This window comes from Sciurus carolinensis, chromosome 2, assembly GCF_902686445.1.
Source record: "Sciurus carolinensis chromosome 2, mSciCar1.2, whole genome shotgun sequence".
NCBI lineage: Eukaryota > Metazoa > Chordata > Mammalia > Rodentia > Sciuridae > Sciurus > Sciurus carolinensis.
Window position 1 is genome coordinate 140,617,143 of NC_062214.1, and position 26,302 is coordinate 140,643,444.

Consider the following 26,302-nt stretch of genomic DNA (forward strand, 5'->3'; position numbering starts at 1 on the left):
ACCCAGGGCTCACACATGCTAGGCAAGTGTTCTACCACTGAGTCACACCCCCAGCCCTTGTATCTTGTTTTAGATTATTCTATGATAAGTTTATAAATTATATGCAAATGGTACAATCTCCTGAGATGCCTTCATATTTGTTCTTTATTCTGATTTCATGTATATGCAATTTCTGAAATGTAGTTTTTTTTGGGGGGTTGAGGTAAAAGGGAAGTATATAATGTACATATCTGGAATTAAAATGTATATTTAAATTTGTTAATAAAAGTTTATGTAAAGTGATGTTTGCTTTGCTTATTCTTTTTGATTTATTGTCATTCATTTTTTTTCACTTATTATATTCTTGCTGTAATTGTAGGTTCTGTTCTAGATGCTGGGGATAAAAATGCTGAAAAGATACAGTCAGTCCCAAAATTTTAAGGAACTTATGGTTCAGTTATGAGAGACGTTGTAATAAAGTAAATACAATAGCACACTGTATGTGCTAAGAAAGAAATATGTGTACATATTTCCATGGTAAGGTGGAGTAGGGCTCAAAGGAATTTGGGATGAATTCTGCCTAAGAAGGGTAAAACCTGCTGTTGAGAAAGATCTTACTGTTGAAATGATGCTAAATTCGGAAAACACAAAGCTTTTTTCATTAAAATTGCCATTAGATGACAAAATTGCCATAAAGTGGGCAAAGGACTTTGCCTTATGCAAATTTGGATTCCCACACAAAAGAAGAATGTTAGTAAATGAAAGACCTTTCCAGGCTTCCAAAGAACCCCAAGTTTAAAATTATTTTAAGTGGTAGTTTTTACAAATTCCAGTAGGTGGCAATGTTACTCCATGAAAAGTGAATCAAAGGCAAACCAGGACTCCTGAATTTCCAAACCTGGTAATGAGAGTCATCTGGGTTAAAAATGGATGAGAAAAAGTGGTTTTGAAATTCTTCTCTCTGCAAAGCAGCCTTTCCTTGAAAAAGCTAATGTCTGATTTCTCCCCCACTTCTCATTGGTCCTGAACCCCAGAGATTTACCTAAATTGACTTGAACCGTACCCACCCACCTCACCAAGCTACCCTGCCAGTCTGGGGTGGGGAGGGGGGGTGGGGGGTGGGGGGTGGGGGGAATCTGAAACCCTTCTCAAGATTTCTGCACTGCACTGACCCAGAATCTAAAGTGAGCTCCCTGCTTGATGTCCACTAAAAGCCTATTCACATAAAACATTCATGAGCTTAAATGCCTTCAGTGAAGATTTGGGGAAAGGATAGCAGCTGAATTTACACAGCAGCATGAAACAACCGCTAATGGACCACACAGCCTCAAAATGTCCATTGGCCACTCATCAACATGGCCTTTACTGAATTCTTTTGTTCCAGCCTGTATCTCCCACAAAAATTTACTGGGTCTATTTTGTGGTGATTGTTTTGTTCACATAGAAAATAATCATGGGATCATGGAAGTCAAAGCCATGGAGAGCAGCACACAGGTTTCTCAGCTGTTCATCATTTGCTACTTGAAGTAGGGTTCAGTCCTGGAACTTCGTATTCTTGCTGTCTCTCCCACCCCTTCCTCACTCCTCCTTCTTTTTCTTCTCTCCTCCCTTTCTTCTCTTCCTCCCTCTTCTTTTCCCACTTCCCAAACTACCAAGGTGCTCTGTGGTAGAGGGCCTCTCACTCAGCACAATCCCACCTTCTTAGATGACAACAGGATTAGTTTATTACCCTGAAACAGAAAACAAAGCAATCTGTTTTCCAGATTGTAATAAACATATTTTTAAAAAAGGTTTTTAAAAAACCAACTGCAACTTGGTTTTCAGCGAGTGTTTGCAGATTTCTCCTGAGCAGGGAGATATTAATGAGCTTGTTAATTTTCTCTACTCTTCCATTCATCTTTCACACTCCTACAACGTAAGTACCAGTTTCTTCTATGATCTGACTATTATATTCACTTTATTTGCTGTTGAAATTGTTTTGTTTTGTTTTCCTAAGGGTTCTTTGCATGGCCAAGTATGGTCCCAGGATTAGTGCCAATCTGCATGTTGTGATTGGTCTGCTGTAAGGGACATTCCCTCCACCCCAACTTTTCATTATAAAAAAGTTCAATATAAAGAAAAAGTTGAGGATGCGGTGATGCATGCCTGTAATCCCAGCGACTTGGGAGGCCGAGGCAGGAGGATCACAAGTTCTAGACCAACATTAGCAACTTAGTGAGACCCTGTCTGAAAAAAAAAAAGGAAAAGTGAATCTATCACTTAGATTTTACTTTTGTTAACATTATGTTATATTTGTCTCATCCACCTGTCTTATTTTTTTGATGCATCTGACAGGAAGAAGCTGCTGTCAATATACTTTATTCTTAGACATTTAATTAAATCTCATATTAAATTTTTTTGTAGTTTTAGGGGTTGAACTCAGGACCTTGTGCATGCTAGGTAAGTGCTCTCCCACCAACCTATAAACATCCTCAGCCAACCTAGACATTTTAGCATGCCATAATTAACTAGTGTTTAATAATTTTCAGTTTCTTCTTTCTTTCTTTTTCAGAGGTAAAATTGACACATAGTGAAATCCAATAGATGAGTTTTGACCAATGCATATGCCTTGGCTACTTAAATCCCTATCAAGATAAGTACATTTCCATAGAGGATTTATTTGTTTGTTTTCCCCTATACTAGATTCTAGATTTTTCTCCAGGTTGGAGCAAACTATTAGAGGTGAAATGACTTATTATAGCAAAAGGGATTTTAAGTGGGTTTTATTTTATAGGTGCTGAAACACATCTCAGACTAAGGTCTGTGTCTCTGCTTTTTTTGTTGTTGTTGATGTTGTTCAGTTTGATCTCAGTGACATTTCGAGTAAGCAGAAACACTTAGAAGTGAAATGGTCAGTGCCTTGAGTTAAGATGAGAAACTAGGTCTATTTTTTTTTTTTTTTTTATGTGTATCTGAACTACCTGGAACGCTTTACACTTGGCACTCAATAAATATTTGTTACTGCAGACAATCTGCCACAAAAATTTACTGGGTCTATTTTGTAGTGATTGTTTTGTTCACATAGAAAATAATCATGGGATCATGGAAGTCAGAGCCATGGAGAGCAGCACACAGGTTTCTCAGCTGTCCATCATTTGCTACTTGAAGTAAGGTTAAAGGTAGAGGACATGATACAGAGAGACTCTCAAGGGCACAGAGGTAAAGAGAGGAAAAAGAACAGCTAATTCAGAAAGAACAGTGTCCAGGTCTCAGCAGAAAAGAGACCTGAATTCTGAGTTCTCTTCTGCTTCCTAATGGAATTCAGACCCAACCCTTGACCTTCCCACAACCTGCAGGTGTACACAGATGAGTAGTTGCTGTTCTTTGAAAATGTCTGTATGGATGGATCTTGATGCATGCTGTGGGAAGGGCTTATTGCAAAGCTATGGCATATTATTTTACTAAATTGAGAGTCAAAGAATTTGGATATATTATTATTATTGTTATTATTTACTAAAACTCAAAGTATATGGCATTTACTAGTAGTTGTACTACACAGTACCAAACAAACTTAGTTTCTCAAAGATGGCACAAAGCCCAGATCATAAATCATGTTGAAAATGACTTGAAAAACTTTGATTATTCATTGACTTGCTTAAGTCTCGGTGTTCCATATCTTTTAAAAATTTTAACTTAATTTTTTAAAAAGATATACATGATAGTAGGGTGTATTTTAACATATTATACACACATGGAGTGCAACCATTCTAATTTTAATCCCATTATTTGGTTGTATGTGATATTGAGTTACACTGGTTAGTTATGAGCATAGGAAAGTTATGTCTAATTCGTTCTACTGTCTCTCCTATTCCCATCCCCCTCCCTTCCCTTCATTCCTCTCTGTCTAATCCAATGACCTTCTATACTTTCCCTCTCTACCCTCCCTTGTTATGGGTTAAGCATCCACATATCAGAGAGGACATTTGACCTTTGGTTTTTTGGGATTGGCTTATTTCACTTAGCATGATATTCTCCAGTTCCATCCATTTACCAGCAAATGCCATAAGTTCATTTTTCTTTATGGGTGAGTAATATTCCATTGTGTCTCTGTACCACATTTTCTTTTTCCATTCCTCTGTTGAAGGGCACCTAGATTGGGTCCATAGTTTGGCTATTGTACATTGAGCTGCTGTAAACACTGATGTAGCTGTGTCACTGTAGTATGCTGATTTTAAGTTCTTTGAGTATAAACCAAGGAGTGGGATAGCTGGGTCAAATGGTTCCATTCCAAGTTTTCTAAGGAATCTCCATACTGCTTTCCAGAGTGGTTTTACCAACTTGCAGTCCCACCAGCAATATATTATTAAATATATTACAACACCAAATTTCAGTACCCTACATGCTCCCTGAATTCCATTACTGACAACTGCTTGCCATTCTTTGTTGGTTAGTGTTACTGTCGTCACCCACAGTTACTTCCGGTCAAATATACAGAGTGAAATCTACCTCTGAATTCCCATCTTGGTCATAAATCTTTTTCTTTTCAGGTGGATATTTCCCCTAGAAGAGATAATAACAATAGTATTTTCGTCAGTGTGCAGTTGTGAAGAATAAAATTCACTCTAGTTTAAGAAGAAATTCATCACAGAGTATTTAGTGGCTTACAAATGCCAGGCTGAACCTCTGAGAATGGTTCCCAAAACCACACTTGTCAAGCAGTCATGTCTTTGCCTCAGTTAAGAAGCTGTGGTGTCAGAAAGATAGCATGGGAAATATAATGTATGATATAATTTGCACAGGCAATTAGTTTAATTTTGGATTTTTTAAAAGTGAAAATACTCTCCAACAGATTTGGAAATATGGACTTGGGATCAGAAGTCAGAACCGATAGCATACATTTTAAATTCATCTATACAGAGCCTCAGTGCTCAATCTATTTGCACATTACTTGTACCTGGGAGAGCTTTAAAAAATACTTGCTCTGTCCCACCCTCCTGAGATTCTCATTAATAGGTTCAGAAATTCTGATTTAATTGTCAAGGGTAAACATTTCCATAGTCAGTCTGGCTGATTGGGTTAGAGTAAGGTGGGACTCTGACATTTGTATAGTTTGTAAAGTTCTGCAGAATGATTCTAATGTACAACCAGATTGGTTAACTACTGATAGGCAATTCGTGAGTCATGAAATTGGAAAAGAAGATTTGAAAAGAAGACTATAGTTAGAGGAAAAACCATTCATGTTGGAGCTTTTTGAAGCATCTGTGTTTAGGGAATAGGGAAAGGAGTCAAGTGGTCAAACAGGTGGAAAGAAAACCAGGGGGAAGACCAGAGATCAGAGAAGTCAAGAACGCAGAATTAATGCCGCATGTTCAGAGAGCAGGGGAGATCCGAGAGAAGGTTTAGTAGCGGCAAGGGGGTAGGATTGGGGTACACACCATAATTTCTTTGTATAAGTGTGCTAGTTTCTGGTTGAATTACGGAGACATACTTAAAAGGAAGGGGCAGGTAGAATGGGAAAGTAGTCAGAAAGGCAGGTTTGCTGAGGAACCCTTGAGATGAGTGAAACTGAGGCAGGAGAGTCAAAATGGACAGGCAGGAAACTTGGACTCCTTCAAGGTCAGGTTTCCACACAGTAGGGCTGACAAAATATAGACACAAGTCAGACCTCATGGAGATCAGATTGCCTCCTGTGTAAACAGAAAACACTGATAGTGAGACATCTGCTGTCTGATACCCTGGATCCCCATCAAAAAAGGGGCCACAGCTACCTGATTGGACCGAAGAGCTCATGGACACTGAGTGCCTTATCCAGGATTGAGTAGGGGGCTAGCTTCTGGAACCCTGTAGATACATATAACCCCCTAGAAAATAACTGCTCTCCAGTATCCCTCTCTTGGGACTCTTCCCCTTTGGAAGCTTGACTTCCTCCCTCCCTCCCTCCCTCCCTCCCTCCTTTCTTCCCTCCTTCCCTCCTTCCCTTCTTCCATTACTCTAATAAATCCTGTTTACTCTTACCCATGTGTCTGTGGATTTCATTCTTTAAATTTGTGGGACAAAAACACCCAGCCCTATGCTCCCTTCTACAAAATGATTATCGAATTTAGGTGGAGCTTAGTGTTGGAGTTCAAGACTTTGGAAATATTGTAATTCTGTTCAATGACAAAGTTTTGAGCATAATCCTGAGAGAAAATTGTTGCCGTGGAGAAGAGGCCAAGTTCACTGTAAGGGCCTTGGTTAGACAACTGTGCCATTAGTATTTAGTGTAGTTTTATGGGTGTGATTAAGTTAGCCACGAAGTGACAGGATGTGGGGCATGGAGGAGGATTCTGAGCCCGCTGCCTGCAGTTTTAGTGCACGAGGGGGAATGGTTTATAGGTTGGTAGAGACAGTGATGAGGATAGGAAGAGAACAGTGGTCGTATGTAGCGGTGGGAACTTCGAAGGGGAGGACATTGAGGTAGTTTTTAAAAAGTTCTGGAAGTGGCAGCTTGGCGCCTGGAGAACTACTCAGCATCCCCCACCCTGGCTATGAGAATCCAGAGGTGAGAGATGGTGCTCATTTCCTCTCTTTCTTCTGTCACTTCCCTAACAGTCGGTCTTTATTAGAATTAGGTTCAGAACAACAATATCCTTATTGGTTACTCTGTTTTCTGAGAAGGAGAATTATCAACAAAGATCATCTGCTCTGTGAGGGGCAAATGAAACTGTATTTGAGTGTTCGAAGAAGGCAAAGTGCACCAGGTATCTTTATTTGATTAACTACAGTAAAAATAGTATGAGAACCGGGCACGGTGGCGCACGCCTGTGATCCCAGCGACTCAGGAGGCTGAGGCAGGAGGATGGAGACTTCAAAGCCAGCCTCAGCAACTGTGAGGTGCTAAGCAACTCAGTGAGACCCTGTCTCTAAACAAAATACAAAATAGGGCTGGGAATGTGGTTGAGTGGTCCTGAGTTCAATCCCTGGTATCTGCCCCCACCAAAAAAAAAAAAAAAAAAGGATGAGAACTGGAATCCTTATGAAGTTTCTATTAATGATGTCACTGTTTTTTTTTAACAGATAAATAAAATTTTAATAAAAAGTGAAATTAACATTGTGTGTTAACTATTAAGTGATTTAGTTCTTATGCCCTACTATCCTTGATCTGGGGTTGGGACTCTGCAGATCCCATTGCTAATTTCTTAGCATCTTTCTGAGGACTGTTACCAAAAGCTCAGTCCCTGTCTTTGGTGCCAATTCAATAACAAGGACATGATTTTGAGAAAAAGGAAAAAGAAGTCTTATTGCTTTGCTAGCAAAGGATAAACACAGGGGAACTCCTGTCCCAGAATTTGTGATTCTGCCCATCACGGGGAACAGAGGGCTTTTAAAGAGACGATTCAAAGTCTGCATTTCAGGTGTGCCTTGTCAGGGGTCATAATTCACTGGTGGCTCTGAGAGCCCTTTCTTAGATCTGGCACGAGGCCAGTTCTGAGGTCCAATTTACTTTATTCCTCTGGTGTGTGTCTAGTCAAGGACAGATAACCCAGCCTAGGATGAGAAGAAGGATGATCTTCATTCCCTCAAGGTTAGGGAGGGAGTAAGGGAGAAAAGAGAGAGAGAGAGAGAGAGAGAGAGAGAGAGAGAGAGAGAGAGAGAGAGAGAGAGAGAGAGAGAGAGAGAGAGAGGGAGGGAAAGAAAGAAAGAAAGAAAGTCTTAAAATGAGCTGCAGTATCAGAGCAGCAAGGGTTATGTTCAAAGCATAAAGTGAACTCCTGTTATAGGACTCGGTTAGTAGGGAGTTTAAGAGGGACATGGGAGACTGGAGAAGGAACTTGCTCCTTTCTGTGGGCTTCCAACCTTCTTCCTGCTTTTCTTCTGTTCCTGTGAATATCAGCCCGGCTACGTCACTTCATCAGGCAGCCATGGTTCCCTCCTGTAGGCTATCTGAACCTGGTGCTCTAATTTTGCAACACTTGCAAGGAAAGATTCATGATGTGCAACAGTCTTCAGCCCCTAAAGTAAGTACCAGAGGAGCCGTATTCCCTCTTCAGAAGTCCAGGACCCACCTTTCTATGTCCCCACCCCATGGAGCTGGGGATTGAACCCAGGGTTGTTCTATCACTGAGCTACATTCCCTTTTAACTTTTTATGTTGAGCCAGGGTCTTGCTAAGTTGCTTAGATGGGCCTAAAATTTGTCATCCTCCTGTCTCAACCTCTGAGTGGCTGAGATGACGGCGCGGGTCACCGTGCGGAGCTCACCCTTCTGAGCTCTGATGACCTTCCCTTGCTTTTCCCACTCTGCCACTCCAGTGACTTCTTGCAGTTGGTATTTCTGTGATACCTTAGAGCTTTCCTCTATCCTTCCAGCTACCAATTCTTTGTACTAAGTTCTCTGTCCAAATGACTGGTATTACCTTCTTACTGAACCTAGACTGATAGAATTGTCTTACTGATTTTTTAAAATTAGTGGGCATTTTACCGTCATTTTTCTTTTTCTTTTTTTCCTTTTTTTGTGGTACTGGGGATGGAACACAGGGACACTTTAACATGAGCCACATCCCCAATCCTTTTTATTTTTTATTTTGAGACAGGGTCTTGCTAAGTTGCTGAGACCAGTCTTGCACTTGTGATCCTCCTGCCTCAGCCTCTGGACCAATGCATCCTGTGGGTCATACTTTAATCGTACATACTATTTAGTCTATAGCATTTAGTAAATGATAATTACATTATTCCAAAAATTAATTACAGTGTAAATATTACCTTCAGCAATAAAAATGAACTAAACTGAAGCTAAGGCTTTATGAAATACTTGCTGGATATCTTATTTCAATTCAGATTGGTGAACCCTTCATCAGTGCCTCATTTGCCTATGGAGAGCCCTTTGAGAACTACTTACTTAGTAAAAAGGATTAGGTTTTAAATTAAAATGTTTCACTTCAGCCCAGACTCACAAGTTTAGGTGATATCATTGACATTTCTGAGCTCCACATCAAACCAGTTCTGAATTTAGTTTTGAAAGAAAGAATGTAAATACCAATCGTAAAAATTCAGTTTGAGGTGGTTAACTTGAAAATCTCTGAGATCAGCATTGTTCCTTTGGTATCGTTCTTCCCTATAGAACTCTTAAATTTAAGGCAAAAAATCTTCAGTTTGGTCTCAAAAATTTACTTTCATTCTCTGTCATTTTACAAACCCATAAAATTAAAGATTAAGAAGTTATGCACATGAAAGACTTGTGTATAGAGGAGCAATTTCTCTCTCCTTGGACTCCACCCAGTTGCTGGGGATTCTGGTCAGCCATGGAATCAAAGGGAATCAGTTCTGCACAGCTGAGGATGTCACATGCTGGTCTAATTATTCATATCTATCTAATGAGAGAATGAAGAAATTTAAAAAATACCACTTCAATTTCAATCTTTCTGTGCTTGCTCAACTCAGAGTACAGTTATTTCTGCTAAATCATGTGCACATGCTCCTGTCTTGTTTTTTCTTACCACACATCTTTGTGATTCAGAGCTTATTTTCCATATTCTGTAAGGTTTTCTTGTCTTCGAAATTCCAAAATAGCAATTATTAATTCTTTTTTAAAAAAATACTTTTAGTTGTACATGGGCATAATGCCTTTATTTAATTTATTTTTTTTTATGTGGTGCTGAGAATCAAACCCAGTGCCTCACGCGTGCTAGGCAAGTGCTCTGCCACTGAGCCACAACCCCAGCTATAATTCTTAATTCCTGAAGTCTGAATTATGTGGTCTCAGGAGTTGATCTAGCACAGATGTGGTCTCACAACCTCATTTACAGGACAGGGCTTTTAGAAGAGATCAACATCAATATTCAAGTTTATATGGATGTGATGATGGGGAGAGATTTATTTTGTTCTTTCTGCAGGATGCCATTTTCTGGGTAGATATGAATACTTTCAAAACTAATTCCATGATCATACAGTTGGATTCAGGTGTAAGAATTATATAATCCTAAGGCTTACTTAAGATATTTTGAATTATTTAATTCATCCTTCCAATTTTAGGGGTTTGTTATTTTATTGAACTATAGTTATGTTGACTTTCTTCTATTTATAAATGATATAAATAATGCTTTAAATATTTATTATGATTCTTTTGTTGGAACTTAACACTTTGAATTATGTACGTTTCAACCAGAGATAATTAGTTTTCTCTGAACTTTGTATTTTTGGTACTGGGGATTGAACCCAAGGATGCTTAACCACTGAGCCACATCCCCAGTCCTTTTTAATTTTTATTTTGAGATAGGGTCTCACTAAGTTGCTTAGGGCCTTGATAAGTTGTTGAGACGGTTTTGAACTTGTGATCCTCCTGTCTCAGCACCTGGAATTGCTGGGATTACAGGTGTGTGTCATGGTGCCTCACTTTCTGAACTTATTGATCTTACTATTAACCTAATTCTAGAGGTTGTCTTAAATAGTTTTTTTTTTTTTTTTTTTTTGCTATTGCTATTGATTTTAGCTGTCCCTCTTGGAAGTGTTGACCATTGACTGGAATAATGTTGAACACATACAGTGGGTACCAGTGACCCTGTCTATACAGTGACCATATCTGTACAGTTACCATAACTTTTGTCTGTAACTGACTTACCCAGGAGAGGATATCTCATCTAACCTTAATCAATTAGATTCTTTGGAGAATTTAAAATTTAGAATAGAGAACTAGAAGTTTTGGAGCTGGTTTGAATCTATTGCAGTAATCTCAATGAAGTCCATGATCTCTGTGTTTGAGCTCTCCAGAACTGCCCTTAGTGTTGCCCTTCCTAGGTATTGCAGAAATCTATTAACCTCGCATCTTATTAATGGGTTTATATTGTGGCTTAGAATAACCAGAATTGGTTTCTTGCAACAAATTATCCCAGTGGAGGAAAATAAAAAGAGGGTAGGGGTTGGGAAGGAGAGGACAATGAATGAAGAAGGGATGATTTAGAATTATCAGAAAGTGAAAAATGAGATAAACTGATTACAACCAGATTGAAGATAAAATCTTAGATTGTTTAGGGCACAGGGAATTTATTATTTAAATGCTGCTTTTAACCAGCTCCTTTGTAAATAGTAAATGCTTTTTTGCTTTGATTTAAACAGCTCATTCTTATCATGACAGTATATTGTTAACCTAAAATTTTTTTTAGGTAAATTCACAATTATTACCACTGTTGAAAAATAGGAGAAACATATTATATTAGAATTCTCCAGAGAAGGAGAACCAATATGATATGTATGCATGTACAGTCATATACTGCATAACAATGTTTTGGTCAGTGATGGACTGCATACATGAAGGTGGCCTCATAGGATTGTTACCCAGTGATGTCATAGTAGTCTGTTTGTGTACGTACATTCTATGATGTTCACATAATGATGAAATTACTTAATGACCAATTTTTCAGAACACATCCCCATCATTAAGGAATGTATGAGATAAATGTAGATATACAGATAAATGATTTATTATAGAAATTTGTTCATGTGGTTATGGAGGCTGAAAAATCCCATGGTCTGCCACCTTACAGCTGGAGAACCAGGAAAGTTGCTAGTGTAATTTCAGTTTGAATCCAGAGACCTGCAAATTGGGGTGTGAAAGTGATGGTGTAAGCCCTGGTCTGAGTCCAAAGCCTGGGAGCCAGCAATGCCAGTGTCCAAGGGCAGAAGATGGATGTCTCAGCTCAAGCCGAAAGCAGTTTCACTCTCCCTCTTCCTTTGATTTTTATTCAGGCCCTCAATGTGGCATGATGCCTACCTGCATTGGCGAGAAAAAACTTTTACTCGGTCCATTGATTTAAATGCTAATCTCTTCTAGAAACACCCTCATAGACAACCTCAAAATAATGTCTTACCAGTTATTTGGGTATTCCTTAGCCTTGACAAATTGACACATAAAAGTTTTATATTAGCCATCACACATATTTTATTTGTTCACTCTAGTAATAAATAAAAAAAAACTTTACATTCTCCCAAAGGAAAGAAGAATAATTTTAATGACTGTGTTTCAGAATAATAGCAATCTAGATTTAGGGAAATGACTCTTATTTAGTAGTTTGCTACATTTGACAATGTAACATTTAACTTTTCCAAACCAGGAAACCTGAACACTATTTTCTCAATCAGAAAATGTGGACCAATAACTCACATGGGTGAATTTTGGTTAGATATGTCACTAGGACAGGTAACTTATTTTATCTGTTCATTTATTCTACAAATATTTACTGCATACCATTATGTATTAGGCTCTGTATGGGTGCCTGAGATTCATCAGAAAACAGAGATCTCTGCTTTTGAAAGGCTTATATTCTAACTTTAGAATAAGTATTTTTCATAGTTGTTAATTCAGTTGTTTTTGTGTTGGATTTTAATCAATTTGAAGCCCATTCAGATTGTATTGATTAGGACCCTTTAGGGTACCATTAGAGTATGGGTTTGGAGGCATTTGATGAACAGATAAAATGCCCACTATGTAGACATCAAAAATTACTTAAAATATTCATACTCTTGCACTGGGATTAAGTAAGCTAGAAATTTCTTCCTGGTTAGAATAAAGGAAACTAATATGGCAAATTGAGAATTCTACTATGAAATTTGTGAAAAAATATATATGTATTTAGTTATATATACCAAATGCATACATATTGGCCACACACGTATCTGTACACACACATACATTATATTGCATAAATGTTAAGTAACTACTTTGCCATATCCAGTTCAAGGCTTTATTTTACTATTCTTAGGAATTTTAGTACATAGAAGATATTTTAAATAACACAAAATGAACAAAGCATAATTTATTACTTTTATAAATTAATTTCCATATTTATATGTAATTAATGACTTCACAATCATACAGAAATCATTAAATTGATTTGAAAAACTAAGCATTGTCACTGATTGCTGATGGTCATTTGCATTTCACGAACATCAGTCCTTGTCCCTGTTGTGCTGCTGCTGGTTCAGTCAGTGAACTGGTACAGGATGGAACGTTATAGCTCTGTTTTGGCCATTGGGTCTGTGCTGTTTGTGAAAACCCTTAGATGGCCTGGTTATTTGACAGCAAGGAGTTTTCCCATTTGAAAACCACATTTTCTTATTGGCTGACTGGACAAATCCAACTTTTCCTATAAAGAAGCCAAGGATTTAGAGTAGTAGTTCTGCTCGCAGTTCTCTTCTCCTGGGAGTCTGCAAGGTCTAAACTGTTTTTATAATAATACTCAGACCCCCCCCCCCACACTCTTATACCCAGAGGCTACATGAAGTGATGGCATCATTGTTCTGATGTTAACATGGAATTAATTTATTATGTCGGTTTGTCTGTCTGTCTGCCTTACTTCCTTCCCTCTTTCCATAGTTGGGTGTGCTGTACCACTGAGTTACATCCCCAGTCCTTTTTATTTTTTATGTTGAGACTGGGTTTGATAAGTTGCTGAGGCTGGCTTCCAACTTGTGATCTTCCTACCTCAGCCTCCCCAGTAGCTGGGATTATAGGTGTGCACCAGCACACGTGGCTAGTTTATAATGGCTTTAAAATAAGTACATATTTAGATATTTCCTCAGTTTTAATATCTAATGTAGTAATAATCTATTGATAGATCTCACATAAACAATGTCTCTTTGAGGCTATCCATAATTTTTAAGAGGATGAAAGGATTCTGGGGTGAAGAAATTGCACATTACTGGTTTTGGATGATATGAATTGTTGTTTCAGGAACTTAGTGTTCACAGAACCTTCTAATGCACTTCCGCAGACACTGTCTTCTTGGTCCTATGTCATTGGCGCACTTGCACCACATTAGCTAAGTGAGGAATAAAATGCTGTTCAAGATTTTTAAAAACATCTCTATCAAAAGATACATGAATCTTATGACATGCACTTACCATGGTTCTCACTTGTTATTCATTATGGGTTAACTGATTTGTCACTGAAAGACTTTAAATAATTGTGATATTCTTCATTGCAGATTGAAGTATATACATTATAACAAATGACTATGAATTATTCTAAACAATTGATAATAAGTAGGCTTTCAAGTCTTAAATATTTTTGAAGTTTACACATTTATCTTGGTCTATTTGTATTATATTTTGGTTATTTCTCTATATATCCTATTTTTTCGAATTAATAGTGGATTTGCTTCACATGTGAAATATTTGCAAAAGTGAGTAAGATTCTTCTGAACATGTTTGTGAAAGAGATTTCAGTTATGGTTAGAGACTGAGGAGAGCAAAGTGTTACCTTTTTACAATACTTATAGTTGCAAGGTTTCAACATTTTTTTTTCAATTTCCAATATTTATACCAACATGAAGTCTTTGAATAATGGTAGTTTATTTCAAATGACAATTTATAGTAGTTGTATAAATGTGGAACTTCATGTATAAGTTTATTTTGATTGAAAGTTATCAATAGCATACTAATAATATTCATTGAACTAGATTACATGCTTGAAAATATGAAATATTATATCAGGTGAATTCACTTTTGAGATAGGCACAATAGATAAAAGCATGTAATTTGGAGGTTTTTATAAGGGTGTGATTATTCGTATATGTTTGATTATAATGAAAACTATAGGGAAACTTTATCAAAGATTATTTTCAAGTATACATCATTTTAATGTGGGAGAACATAAAAAAATATCACTGATTAAGAGAAATTTTCATGTGTCCATTGACAAAGACTCTCTGAGTCCATACTTTAGTCAGGTTCCTGTAAACCCTTTTCTTGAATGAGCCTTGACTTTGGGGCTTCTGTGTTTGTCTTTGTATAACCCAGTTTCAGTTAGTTTAGTGAGACTCTCCTACCCTTAATACTGATCACCCTCCATTCTGATCAAATTCCCCATCTGCAGCCATCCCCCAGCTGATAACTGATTGTCTTCACCTGCTTTTAGCAAGAATCCTGTCAAGTTGATTTTACCAGAATATTCCACACCTCTGATGTTTCCTCTTAATGTCTTTCCACAGATCCTTGCCCTGGTCCTTGGCTATAAATAGCCACTCATCCATGCTGTATTTGGAATTAAGCCCAGATCTATACAGAAGTCTCTTTTCCCCTATTGCCGTCATTCCTCAATGAAATCTGTCTTTACTACTTCAACTACTGCCTGGCTCTAGGTTTTTTTTCATACTATGAAAACTTACACTTTAAGCACCATTACTTGTTTTGTTTTGTTTTTTTTTTTTTGCTTTCAAAATTGAAGATGTGAAGCTGAAGAAATGGAAACCCAGTGTAATGTAGTACATGAGGTTTTTGTACACCTTTAAATTTTGTGTCTAGACACTATATTCACATGGTTCACATACAGAAGGCACTCAATAAAAAGTCTTCCTTCAGGTACTTAGCTTCAGCTACCAGCTCCCTTACCTGGAATTGACCTAGAGTCTGGCTCAAGTCAGTATCACCCCAGCCTGATTTGGATTAGGGCAAAGCATCCCGGTGAATGCCCGGGTCCCTGCTGTCCTGTCCTGTTGTCTCTTCTCCACACAGCAGCAGAGCGAAGCTTCCAAAGCCTGAGCAGGTCCTGTATCCTGCTTAAAACCCTCAGTGACTCCCCATCTCATTGAGACTAAAAGACAAAATACCGAAAAGGCCTTCTAAGTTCTCCTTCCTCTCCCATTACCTGCTTGGTATCAAGTCCTCCTTCTTCATAGAACTCTTCCCTGCTGGCTGCCTTGTCCTTTCCTGGTCTTTTCCAATTTTATTTTCTTTTTACCTGAAATGTGCTTGCTCCAGCTATCCCAGGTCTGCTCAGATCTCTAGGCAAATGTTTCCTTTGCAGAAAGGCCTTTCCTGACTATCCTGTGGAATATAGCAATCCTTACCCATCTAGCATCCAGTAGGGCTGGGAAAAAGTCTTTGCTTGATCAGAGTTCAGTCAGCCTCCTGAGCCATCTGCATACTTCCTTGGAACATATAGTTTTATCAAGAGCTGCTAGGTCAGTTTCACAGGAACCCCTCATTCTGAGGATCTTTTCAGGTTCCTCACCCCCCACCTTCTCTCAGGTGATGATGTTTGGCCTGGCTTCCGCCAGAATCCTGTTAGGTCTGTTTAGCCAGAATCCCCTTCCCGCTTCACATTTCCTTTTAGTAATTTTCCATCCATGGACCCTCCCACCCTGTTCCGTGGCTACAGATTTCCACTTGTTCATCTGTATTCTGAGTTGAGCCCAATCTCTCTCCTCCGCTGCAAAATCCTAGACCTGTCGTCCTGGTTCTCTGCAAACTCTGCCTTGGTATGCCTTAGCAGGTGTTAAGTCAGTCGTTTGCCTTTAACACCTATCCTCTGATAGGTGTTTTTTTCTCCATAAGACTTCCCTTGACATACCACATCTTTATTTTTAAAATTTGTCCGTGTCCCTTCGCAGAGTTCAGGTTCCTCGGGGAAGTCTCTTTGCATTTCTGTGCAGTACGCCTCAAACCTGGAATGGCGCCTCTACGTGAGGAGTGTTATTTGTTGAATCGGTGAAGGAACCCATGAACCAGCGGCCTGCTCTTCTTGTGCTTTCATTCTTGCTGTCGTCCAACTTGGATCTCTCGTTGGCATTCCCTGTACTCCTCCCCCGCCCCCCGCCTGGCATCAGCTGCTCAGTCTGCTAGATCTTCTACCGCAGTTTCTCCTGGATTTGGTATTTGATTCAGATCCCAAATGATCTTACCCTGCTTCAGGTCCCCCTTAACTCTTACCTGGATTATGAACATAAACACATACTTTGCATTTTAAGTCTTTCACTTATCCCATTGTAAAGTACTTAGAGTACTGTTACATTCCTTATATATCCATTTAAATCTCACAGCAGTTCTGTGGGGGTCATCATTTTTAGTTATCTCCATTTATAAGAAGGTGGGGGAGACTGAGCTCAGAGAGGGAAGTAATCTGCCCTAGATGACTCATTTAGGGCAGAGATAGAACCTCATTCAAATCCCCCCACCTCCTCTCCCTCCCTCTTCCTGTATTATACCTTGTCATGTTAATTTTTTGATTTTATCACTTCTTTGCTTTAGAATTTGTGGCTTTTCATGGCTTATTGAGAAAATTCAGCTTCCTTAGCATGGCACTTAAGGCCTTTACTATTTGTTTCAACTTCTCTCTCTCTTTCTCTCTCTTTTTTTCCCTCCAAAATTCTATCTCACATTGCAAGCTCCAGTCCAAGAGACATTTTGTGACCTTTGTGCTCCGTCCATGCTGTCCCTCTGCTGGACTGTTCACTAGGGCAGGTTAGGTCATTCTAGACTCACCTTCTACAGGTTTTTTCATGCCCTCTCCAGTGTCCACCCTGGCTGTGCTTAGAAATGTCATCTTTTGTGAACTCTAACACTTTACCAATAAGTTCCTGTTTTAGTTCAGCTTTTTTGCTGCCATGACTAAAGGACCCAACCAGCACAACTCTAGAGGAAGAAGAGTTTATTTGAGGGCTCACAGTTTCAGAGTTCTCAATTCAAGGACAGCTGGCTCCATTCCTCAGGGTTCCAGGTGAGACAGGAACAACAGGGCACAAGAGTGTGGCAGAGGGAAGTGGCTTGCCTAGTGATCAGGAAGCAGACAGAGTCCACTCGCCAGATACAAATATATACCCAAAGCCATTCCCCAATTCCCACTTCCTCCAGCCACACCCTACCACTTCAGTTACCACCCATTGATTGGGTGAAGACTCTTACAACCCAATCATTTTTCTCTGAACATTCTCTTGGTTTGCTTGTGGGGCACACCTCACATCCAAACCATAACAGTTTCTCATGGCACTTGGAGAAATGATCTTGTAACAAAGTTACCTACATATTTGCCATTCGAGGTGGCACATGCCTATAATCCCAGTGGCTCTGGAGACTGAGACTGGAGGATCAAGAGTTCAAAGCCAGCCTCAGCAATAGTGAGGCGCTAAGCAACTCAGTGAGACCCTGTCTCTAAATAAAATACAGAATAGGACTGGGGATGTAGCTCAGTGTTTGAGTGCCCTTGAGTTCAATCCCTAGTACTCCTCGCCACTGCAAAAAGAGTTACCTGTATTCATTTCATCTTCTTTTGGGTCTCTATCTCATTGCCCTGTAAGTTCTGCACAGCAGAATCATTGTAGAAAAATATTTTTTTCTATGGTCCACTCTCTCACTTCCTACCAACAACTAGCACCTTGCTTTGTACAAATTAGTACTTAAGTGTGTTTTGAAATAGGGTGAGTTGGAATAAGTCATAAACTTTATGTAATTCATAGAGAGTACACCATGTTGAAGTTAGCTCATCATTCAGGATGATTGTGGACTAAGGATTACTGTAAGGCACTTAAGTTTCCTTTGAGAACCCTTAGAAATCTCAGTATATTAACATATATTTGATTTTAGATAATCCTTAATTATTAATGAATTATTATTTGATGAATTAAATTTTTTTATATTCATTATTTCAGTTGCTGAGTTAAAAGGTTATGTTCTGTCTTTAAACCTCGAATTTTAAGTAGTGGGCATTAAAACCCAACCTTTAGCAGGCAAAAGATGATTTGAGAGCAGAAACATCACAAAAACTTGCACTTAAAGGTTCCCATGATGTGCCTTACAATATTATGTTCCAGTATTTGTCATACTTGTTGCTTTCTGTGAATTCTGTTTTATATGAAATGCCACAATTCATTAAATCAATTTGGAAATTAGAAAAATATACTTTCTAGATAAGTTTGAAGAAATAGTATTGTTAGAGATAATGTTCCATTTTCAATGTTTAGTAAGTTGTTATTAAATGGAAAGGGAAATGCTATTTAGTAACTATGCTAGTTTCCTGTAGATGTTGTAATAAAATTGGTGGCTTTAAATAACAGAAATTTATTTTCTCAATTCTGAAAACCTGAAGTCCAAAATCAGTATCACCGCCCACCAGTCAACCAACCAGTGAGTAAAACTGCAGAATGTAAGAGGAGTACAAATTCTTCTAAGCAAATTTTCAGTTGGACAATAACATACATGTGGAAAATTATAGAAATCATAAATGTGCAGTTTGATGGATTTTCATAAAGTAGTACATGAACCCATGTAAAGAGCATCCAGATTGGGAATGCATTACTAGTAACTTGAGAAGTTTCTTTTGTGCCTTCTCCTAACCATTATACAGCCTCTGACTTCATTGACACAGATGAACTTTATATAAATGGAATAGTGCATGTTCTATGTACACTTTTTGTCTTGTTTATTTTTTCTAACAATTTTGTTTGTGAATTATCAATGCTTTTGCATGTAGCAGTAGTTATTTCATTTTCATCAGTGTATAATATTCTATTTTGTAACTATACCATAATTTATCAATCCATTCTACTGGTAAATGACATTTAAAAAATTTCCATCCAGCAGCTATTACAAACAATACTTTTGCTGGGTGTAGTGGTGCACACACCTATAATTACAGATTTGGGAGGCTGAGACTGAGGATGAGGTGAGATCACAAGTTTGAGGCCAGTCAAACTTGAGGTCAGACCCTAATTAACTTAGTGAAACCCTGTCTCAAAAAATATAAAGGGCACAGTGGTAAAGTTCCACTGAGATCAATCCCAGTACCAATAAAACAAAAGAAAAAATGAAATAAAACAAAACACCCAACTATGTACTTTTTGATTCATTCTGTTTGGCACATATATGTCAGGAAATCTGTGGGTTTAGACCTACAAGTGGAAACACTTGGTCACAGGGTTGAGTGTGTAGAGTCTTAGTAGGTCCTGCCAAACAGAGGTTGTACCATTTTAAACTGTCACCCGTAGCGAATAAACTTTCTGTGTAGCCTCAGTAGCATTTGATGTTGTCAATCTTTTTAATTTTAAACGATTTTGTCAGTATGTGATGGTATTTCATTTGTGAGTTTGACTTATAGTTTTCAGATGACTAATGATATTAAATAGTTTTTGATATCCACACAGATTATGTAGCTATCTTCTTCTGGGAAGTGCCTATTGAATCATTTGCTCTTTTTCTTTTTCCTATTGGGTTACCTCTTTCTCTTCCTCCTCCTCCTTCTGTCCTCTCCGCACTCCTTCTAATTGATTTGTAGTTGATGTAAGTTCTTCATTATATTGTAGGGTTAATACCTTTTCTACTATAACTTGCCTTTTCATTCTCTTAGTTGTGTCTTTTTTTTTTTTCTTTTTCTTTTTTTGTGATGCTGGAGATTGAACCCAGGGCCTTGTGCTTGCAAGGCAAGCACTCTACCAACTGAGCTATCTCCCCAGCCCAGTTGTGTCTTTTGATAACCAGAAATTCTTAATTTTATTGTAGTTCGATTTATCCATCTTTTCTTTTGTGTTTAGCACATTTTGTATTCTGTTTAAGAAGTCTTTGCCTACCCCCAGATCATAAAGGTGTTTTGCAAATTTATTTTATAGAAGCTTGATTTTAAACTTTCTTATTTAGTTTTACCATTTGTCTGGAATTGATTTTGGCATATTGTATAACTCAAAGACAAGATTCATTTTTCCAGGTATGGAACTATGACGAGTCAATGAAGATGAGTGAATGGACAGAAACGTTTCAACCAGGAAGTGGCGTGATCAGATTTGTTCTCTAGGATGATGACCCTGTAGGAACTGGGGTGTAACCTAACAGGGAGGAGATTGGAAGATGGAAATACCTTAAGAGATAGAGGCTTGACTAAGTGGTGTTAGATGTGGGTTACCACCATCAGAGTTCTTGGTGACTAGAAGGGTGAAGAATCAGCAGGTGTGACAGATGGCTCCAAATTTATAGTGTGAGAGGCTGAGTAAATGGACTGATACAGGAAACGTGAGAAGGAGAAGTCTTGATGGTAACAAATAACAAATCAAAATCTGAACTTAAGTTTGAAGTGCTAGTGGAATAAGAAGTTGGAGATTGCCACAAAGAGTTGAAAATGCATGTGTGTAACTCAGAAGAGAGATTGGAGCTATAATGTCTGTTGGAGACTCATTAGCATGTAGGAGATGGTTGAAGCCACAGAAAGGGATGAAGTCATCCTGCGGGAGTAGGTAGAGGAAGAAAAAGATAACCCCAAAGAATGCACCCAAAGTAAGTGGATGGTTAAGAGGAGAGCAGGAAAATGAGCCAGTGAAGATGGATTTTTTCATTAACTCCCTTCTGTGGTGTCTGATTTTTCTGCAATAGCATATTTCTTGTGTAACTTCAAATAAAACAGAAAAGAAATGGGTAGGAAAGACAACTCAGGAGATGTGAAGAAGTTGGAGGAAGAAGGACTTACAAGAAATTAGGGGCGTTAAAATCTTTAGATAACACACAAAATAAAAATCAACCATGATTGGTTAATTGCTATGGACAGTAATAAGTAGAAAAACTTCTTTTATTCTCTGCTTTTATCAGTATTATATATTTTTAGGGTTAAAAACAGTACATAAAAGCATATGATGAAAAACATCAGACTCCCTCCCTGCCCAGGTACTTTCCTCAAAAGCAATGTATGTTTGTGTCTTTTGGATTGTAGAAAAGTCTAAATATATGTTTTAACAGTACGCTTTTCCCTGTTTTTAATCTATCTACTTTTGATCTACCCTTACTCTTGGTTGAAGAGTAATGCTCTCATTGTCCCCAAGATTCCCTGCCCAAGGTGGCAGGCATACCCTTTGTCATCCCTTCCTCTTGAGGGTGGGCAATTACTCCAATGATTAGGTTACTGATCAGCTGACTTTGAGTCAAAGGAGATCATTTAATGCATTTAATGATATTCTGTAATGCAAAGGAGATCATTCAGGGTGTGTCTGACCTCTTCAGGTGAGCCCCTAGGAGGAGGACTAGTTGGGCTGTTCCAAAAAATTTCGACCAGCCTTGAAGAATTGAACTGCTGTGTTTTGAAAGAAGACAGTCACATGGATAGGATCTGAGGGTGGCTTCTGGGAGTAGAAAGTGATCTCCAGCTGACAGCAAGAGAACAGGGACTCTTGGCAGCCTTGGCTCACAGAATGACTTCAGCATGGTACATATAGGATCTTGCTAACCTGTGCCTGGAATCCTGATCCACAGAAATTTTCAGGTAATGAATTTGTGTTGTTTGAAGCTGTGAAGTTTGAAGTAATTTGTAGTAATGTGATCTTAGAAAACAGAACTTTTAACTCCCAACTCTAAAAAAATTGAACTTATTTATTTTATCTCTACCTCATATTTGTCTGCACTACTTAAATGTCATATGTATCTTAGTTCTTCAGATGTTTTTTTTGTCAACAAATGTAAATTTATTATAAAGCATGCGTGTAACAAGAAAATCTATTGTGACATTATTGATTTTAAAATATAAAAATAAAAATATATCTTTTTTTGGCTTAATGAGATAATTAAATGGCTAACTTCCTCTTCCTTTATACTTTCTTATAAAAATATATCACTTTTCAAGGGTTCCAGAGATTCATATTCTTAATTAACATTGGCGAATATTATATACAATGAAAAGAATAAAAGTCAACAACAAAAGTTATAAAAAAAAAGACAAAATTGGTCATCAGTATTGGAAGAAAAAAACTAGATTTGTAAAAGAGAATGGGAATAGCAGAGGATATCTTCTGCAGCTGAGTTACTGTCATCTATAAATTAAGGAACTATGGGTTCCTATTTATAATCATCACATAAAACTTGGGTTAAAGTCTTCTTCACAAAAATGTAGAAGTATTATGCTTTTTCCTTTCCAAGAAAGATAAAAATATTTTCACAGCTTTAAAACATGTTAGGGAGGCACCATCAGGAAACTTAAAAGAACTTCACATCCGTTGTTCATTTAACATTGGTTTTTAAGGTCATAAGCTTAGTAAATGAAAAAGTAGAATGTACTTTTATCTCAGATTTAACTCCATTTTGAATATTGTCAATCCAGTACACATTTTTAGATTCAGCTAAAGATATCTGCAAAGTGAACAATATTCTTAAAGCATGATTAGATTATGGACTTTGGAAAAATAAGAAAAAAAAAGCAATGATTTATTATTTGGGACTCTTAGTAGGTCATTAGGCATTAATTTTAAAGTACACAACTTCATGTTTTATAGAGACCAGAAACATAATTCAAAATTTCACAAAGTTATTTTGAATTAAAAACACTTTAGACAATTCAGGATCTTACTAACGAAGTTCATTTTAGGTGTCAGTTTGGCTACTGTGTTACTCTTCCCACATGATATCATCTCCTCTTCATTTGAAGATTGTTGGGGTCTTAAGCCCCCTTGCTCTTCTTAACCAGCGGCAAGGGAAGGGGACACTCCCCAACAAGGTCAGACCCGGATAGGTAGGGCCGACTGACCGCCCGCACACAGCCCTCCGAGTGGAGGACAATCAGACGCATCAGGGAGACCAGTCACAGCAGGAACTCATTTATTGAGGAAGTCACACAGCTTTTATGCAGGGTGGAGGCTAGGCAGGAACCAATCAGCTTAAAGGTCAGCAAGGCACAGGGGGTTCAGGCAGGTGAGAGTCCCATAGGACTATATGGCAAGCAGAGCTGATCACGTTCTTGGAACTGTCGTTAACCAATCCCTGACAGTGGTCTGATTTATCGTCATTAACCTTTGAAACCACCTTTGAGGCCTTGATCTTGCTCACTGACCAGGGAGTAAGGAGTCAGCCTGAGTTAGTTAACGTGTCATTAGTCCCAACAGAAGATTATGAACTTGTACTGGATGAAAATTCTTGTTTTTCATTCAAACATTTTCTGGGGCTATTTTAAATGTTCTTTGACCCTGTAAGTTTGCAATCTTCTCGTGGAATACCTGAAGTGTCACTCATCTTTGAGTTTTGAACTTTTTGCTGCAGCTTATGAACATTGTCTTTTGTTTCCTCAGTTTGGAAATTTATTCTCCTTTAATTTCCATTTTCTTGACTAAACACAGTAGTTCACATTCTGTGTCATCACAGGTTGAACTGCTTTCAGTTCCCTTCATTTGTTCCAGTAGTTCTTCACACTGCATACTCATTTGGTCCAGCTCCTCTTGCATTGCCATCAAAAGTTCAGACAAATCGTCACTAATGGAAATGGACTTTTCTGAGTCCTGAAGTACAGTTTTAAACGGTGAAGTTTTTCTGGTGGGTTTGTAAGGACATCTAGGCTCAGTCACCTCAGGTTTCTGAAGGCTCTGTTGGCTACATTGATAAACAGCATCTTTAGAAGGCTGCGCATGCTTGCATTCACAGAGCAGCCTGCAGACTTTTCGGCCTCAAAAGGCAGTTCTCTAAGCTTTGAATAAATTTGCTGAGGTGGTCCTCTTTTTAAACATTCAGTTTTCTTTGAAGATTTCTTTTTTTCCCTTGGAGAGTTTTGATTTTGAAATTGAAGGCATTAAAATTTTACTGATTTCAAGTCCAGTTTGAAGCTCTGAAGCCTTGTCTTGAAACAGCTTACGTAGATGCTCTTCTTCCTTAAGTTTTTCTTCTGGATGTTTAATCTTGTCCTCAGCAGTGTTCTGAGTTGTTGTCAGTCTAAAACATTCTTTTTCTAAGACATCAAGCTTTTCAAGTTTTGCATGAAGCTTCAACTGATCTTATTCTTTTGCCCTTTGATGCTGGGCCTGTTGTTCTAAGATCATATTCTTTTCTCATTTTATGTTGAGAACCATTGTCTTTGTATGTTCCAGTTGCTTCTCTAGAAGAGTACAAGAAGACTGGGCTGAGCTTAACTGTAAACTTATATCTTCTTTCTACTTTATCATTTCCTGGTGTGCCAGATTTCTCTCAATTGTTCAAGTCTCCAAGGCCTTTTTATAGTGTGCCTCTTCTCTGGAAAGAATATTCAGGTTATGTTCAGCTTGTGTTCTCCGTGTTCTCTCCATCTCTAAACAATGAATCTTTTCCTGAAGAGTTTTTAAGGCCAAAATAAGAGCATGGGTATTTGGGCTATGAAACATTTTAGGAGAGGTAACTTCTAAGTTCACAGGGTGGTAATTCTGAGATGATTCATCCTGGGTGAATGATGGAATAAATACTCTTTCTGGAGGTTTAAGATAGTTTCCTACTATACTATGTATTAATTCTGAGTCCATTATGGTTTCAGAGGTCTCAGTCCTTAGATAGCAGGCTTCCTTTCTCAGTGTTCAAGGTGAGGCAGGACATCATGGCGGAAGAGTGTGGCAGAAGGAAGCAGCTTATGTGGTGATCAGGAAGCAGAGATAGATTCAGATGGTTTTGTTAAATCTTTTGTGATTGTTTAATAAACACCTTTATATCATTTATTTATTTATTTTTAAGTGGTTCTGAAAATCAAACCCAGAGCCTCACACATGTGAGGCAAGTACTCTACCACTGAGCCAACGTCCCAGACCATCTTTTGTGATCTTATTCATTGTTCTTTCAGTTTTAAGTCAGTATTTTGATTCCTGTTAATGCTACATGAGGATATTAGTAATTCTACTCTTCTCTCCCCTGCTTCCCTCCCTGCTTGCTACCTTACACCTGCTGGTGGAGAAAACTGGCTCCAACGTGGGGCATCTGAAGACATGCAGCTGCACAGTGATAAAATGATTGTGTAATAAACATGCAGTACACCTGCTTGGAGCGAGTTCTTATTAGATAAAGCCTACAAGCAATGTGAGGACTTGAAATAGGACTTCTGTATTTGCTACTTGATAAAGCTTACCTGAGCCTTTCAGGGATGCCCTGCCCTGCAGATGAAGCCATTACCCATAATGCTCAGAGAAGATGGGTAAAAGCTGCCAGGAAAAGACTCAGGGAAATTAAGTACAGGAACTTTGCTTAGGAGGCTAAGGGATAATTTATCTGCTGTCAAGAGACTTACTGCAGTTTAATTTAACATAGGGGAGATAAGAAACAACAGCTTCATCTAATTGGGAACTCCCAATATCATTGTATTTGCAATCTTCTTCAATGTGCTTGTATCCTAAGCTGTTAAAGATGTCACATTTTACAGAGATCTTTAAAAGTATGATCATGATGTCCTGCAATTCTACCTCCTATGGATTCCAAGTTATTACCATTGAAAATCTTTCCTCTAACCAAAATTGTGTTTTGGGTTTGGTTGTAGTTGATTTTAAAAGTTGAAAAACCATACACAGCATTTCCAATGTTATAAATATATCATTGTTTTAAAATTTCAAGTATAAGAAACCAATGTTAGATAACTTAAGCAAAGGGATCCTTTAGGAGGTGGGGAAGATCCAGGTAGTCCTTGGAACTGATATATAAAGTGTAGAAAACCAGGTTCCAAAACAGAGTGCCATCATTAAAATACAGATTTAAATTCTAGTGCAGGTACAGAGTTTGATAGGTTCCTCTAGGCCATGGAAAGTGTCCATGAAAAGCTCACGTGTGAGACAATGCAAGAAGGTTTGGAGGTTATACCTTAACCTAATTAGTGAATTAATCCCTGATGGATTAATTCCAGTGTTAACTGGAGGCAGG

At 38.2% G+C, this 26,302-nt stretch overlaps 1 pseudogene; it reads right to left on the reverse strand.

Annotated features, from left to right (window-relative positions):
• Positions 1 to 23,056: 23,056 nt before the first annotated feature.
• On the reverse strand, positions 23,057 to 24,927 carry LOC124977962 (centrosomal protein CEP57L1-like; annotated as a pseudogene).
• Between the last annotated feature and the right edge of the window lie 1,375 nt (positions 24,928 to 26,302).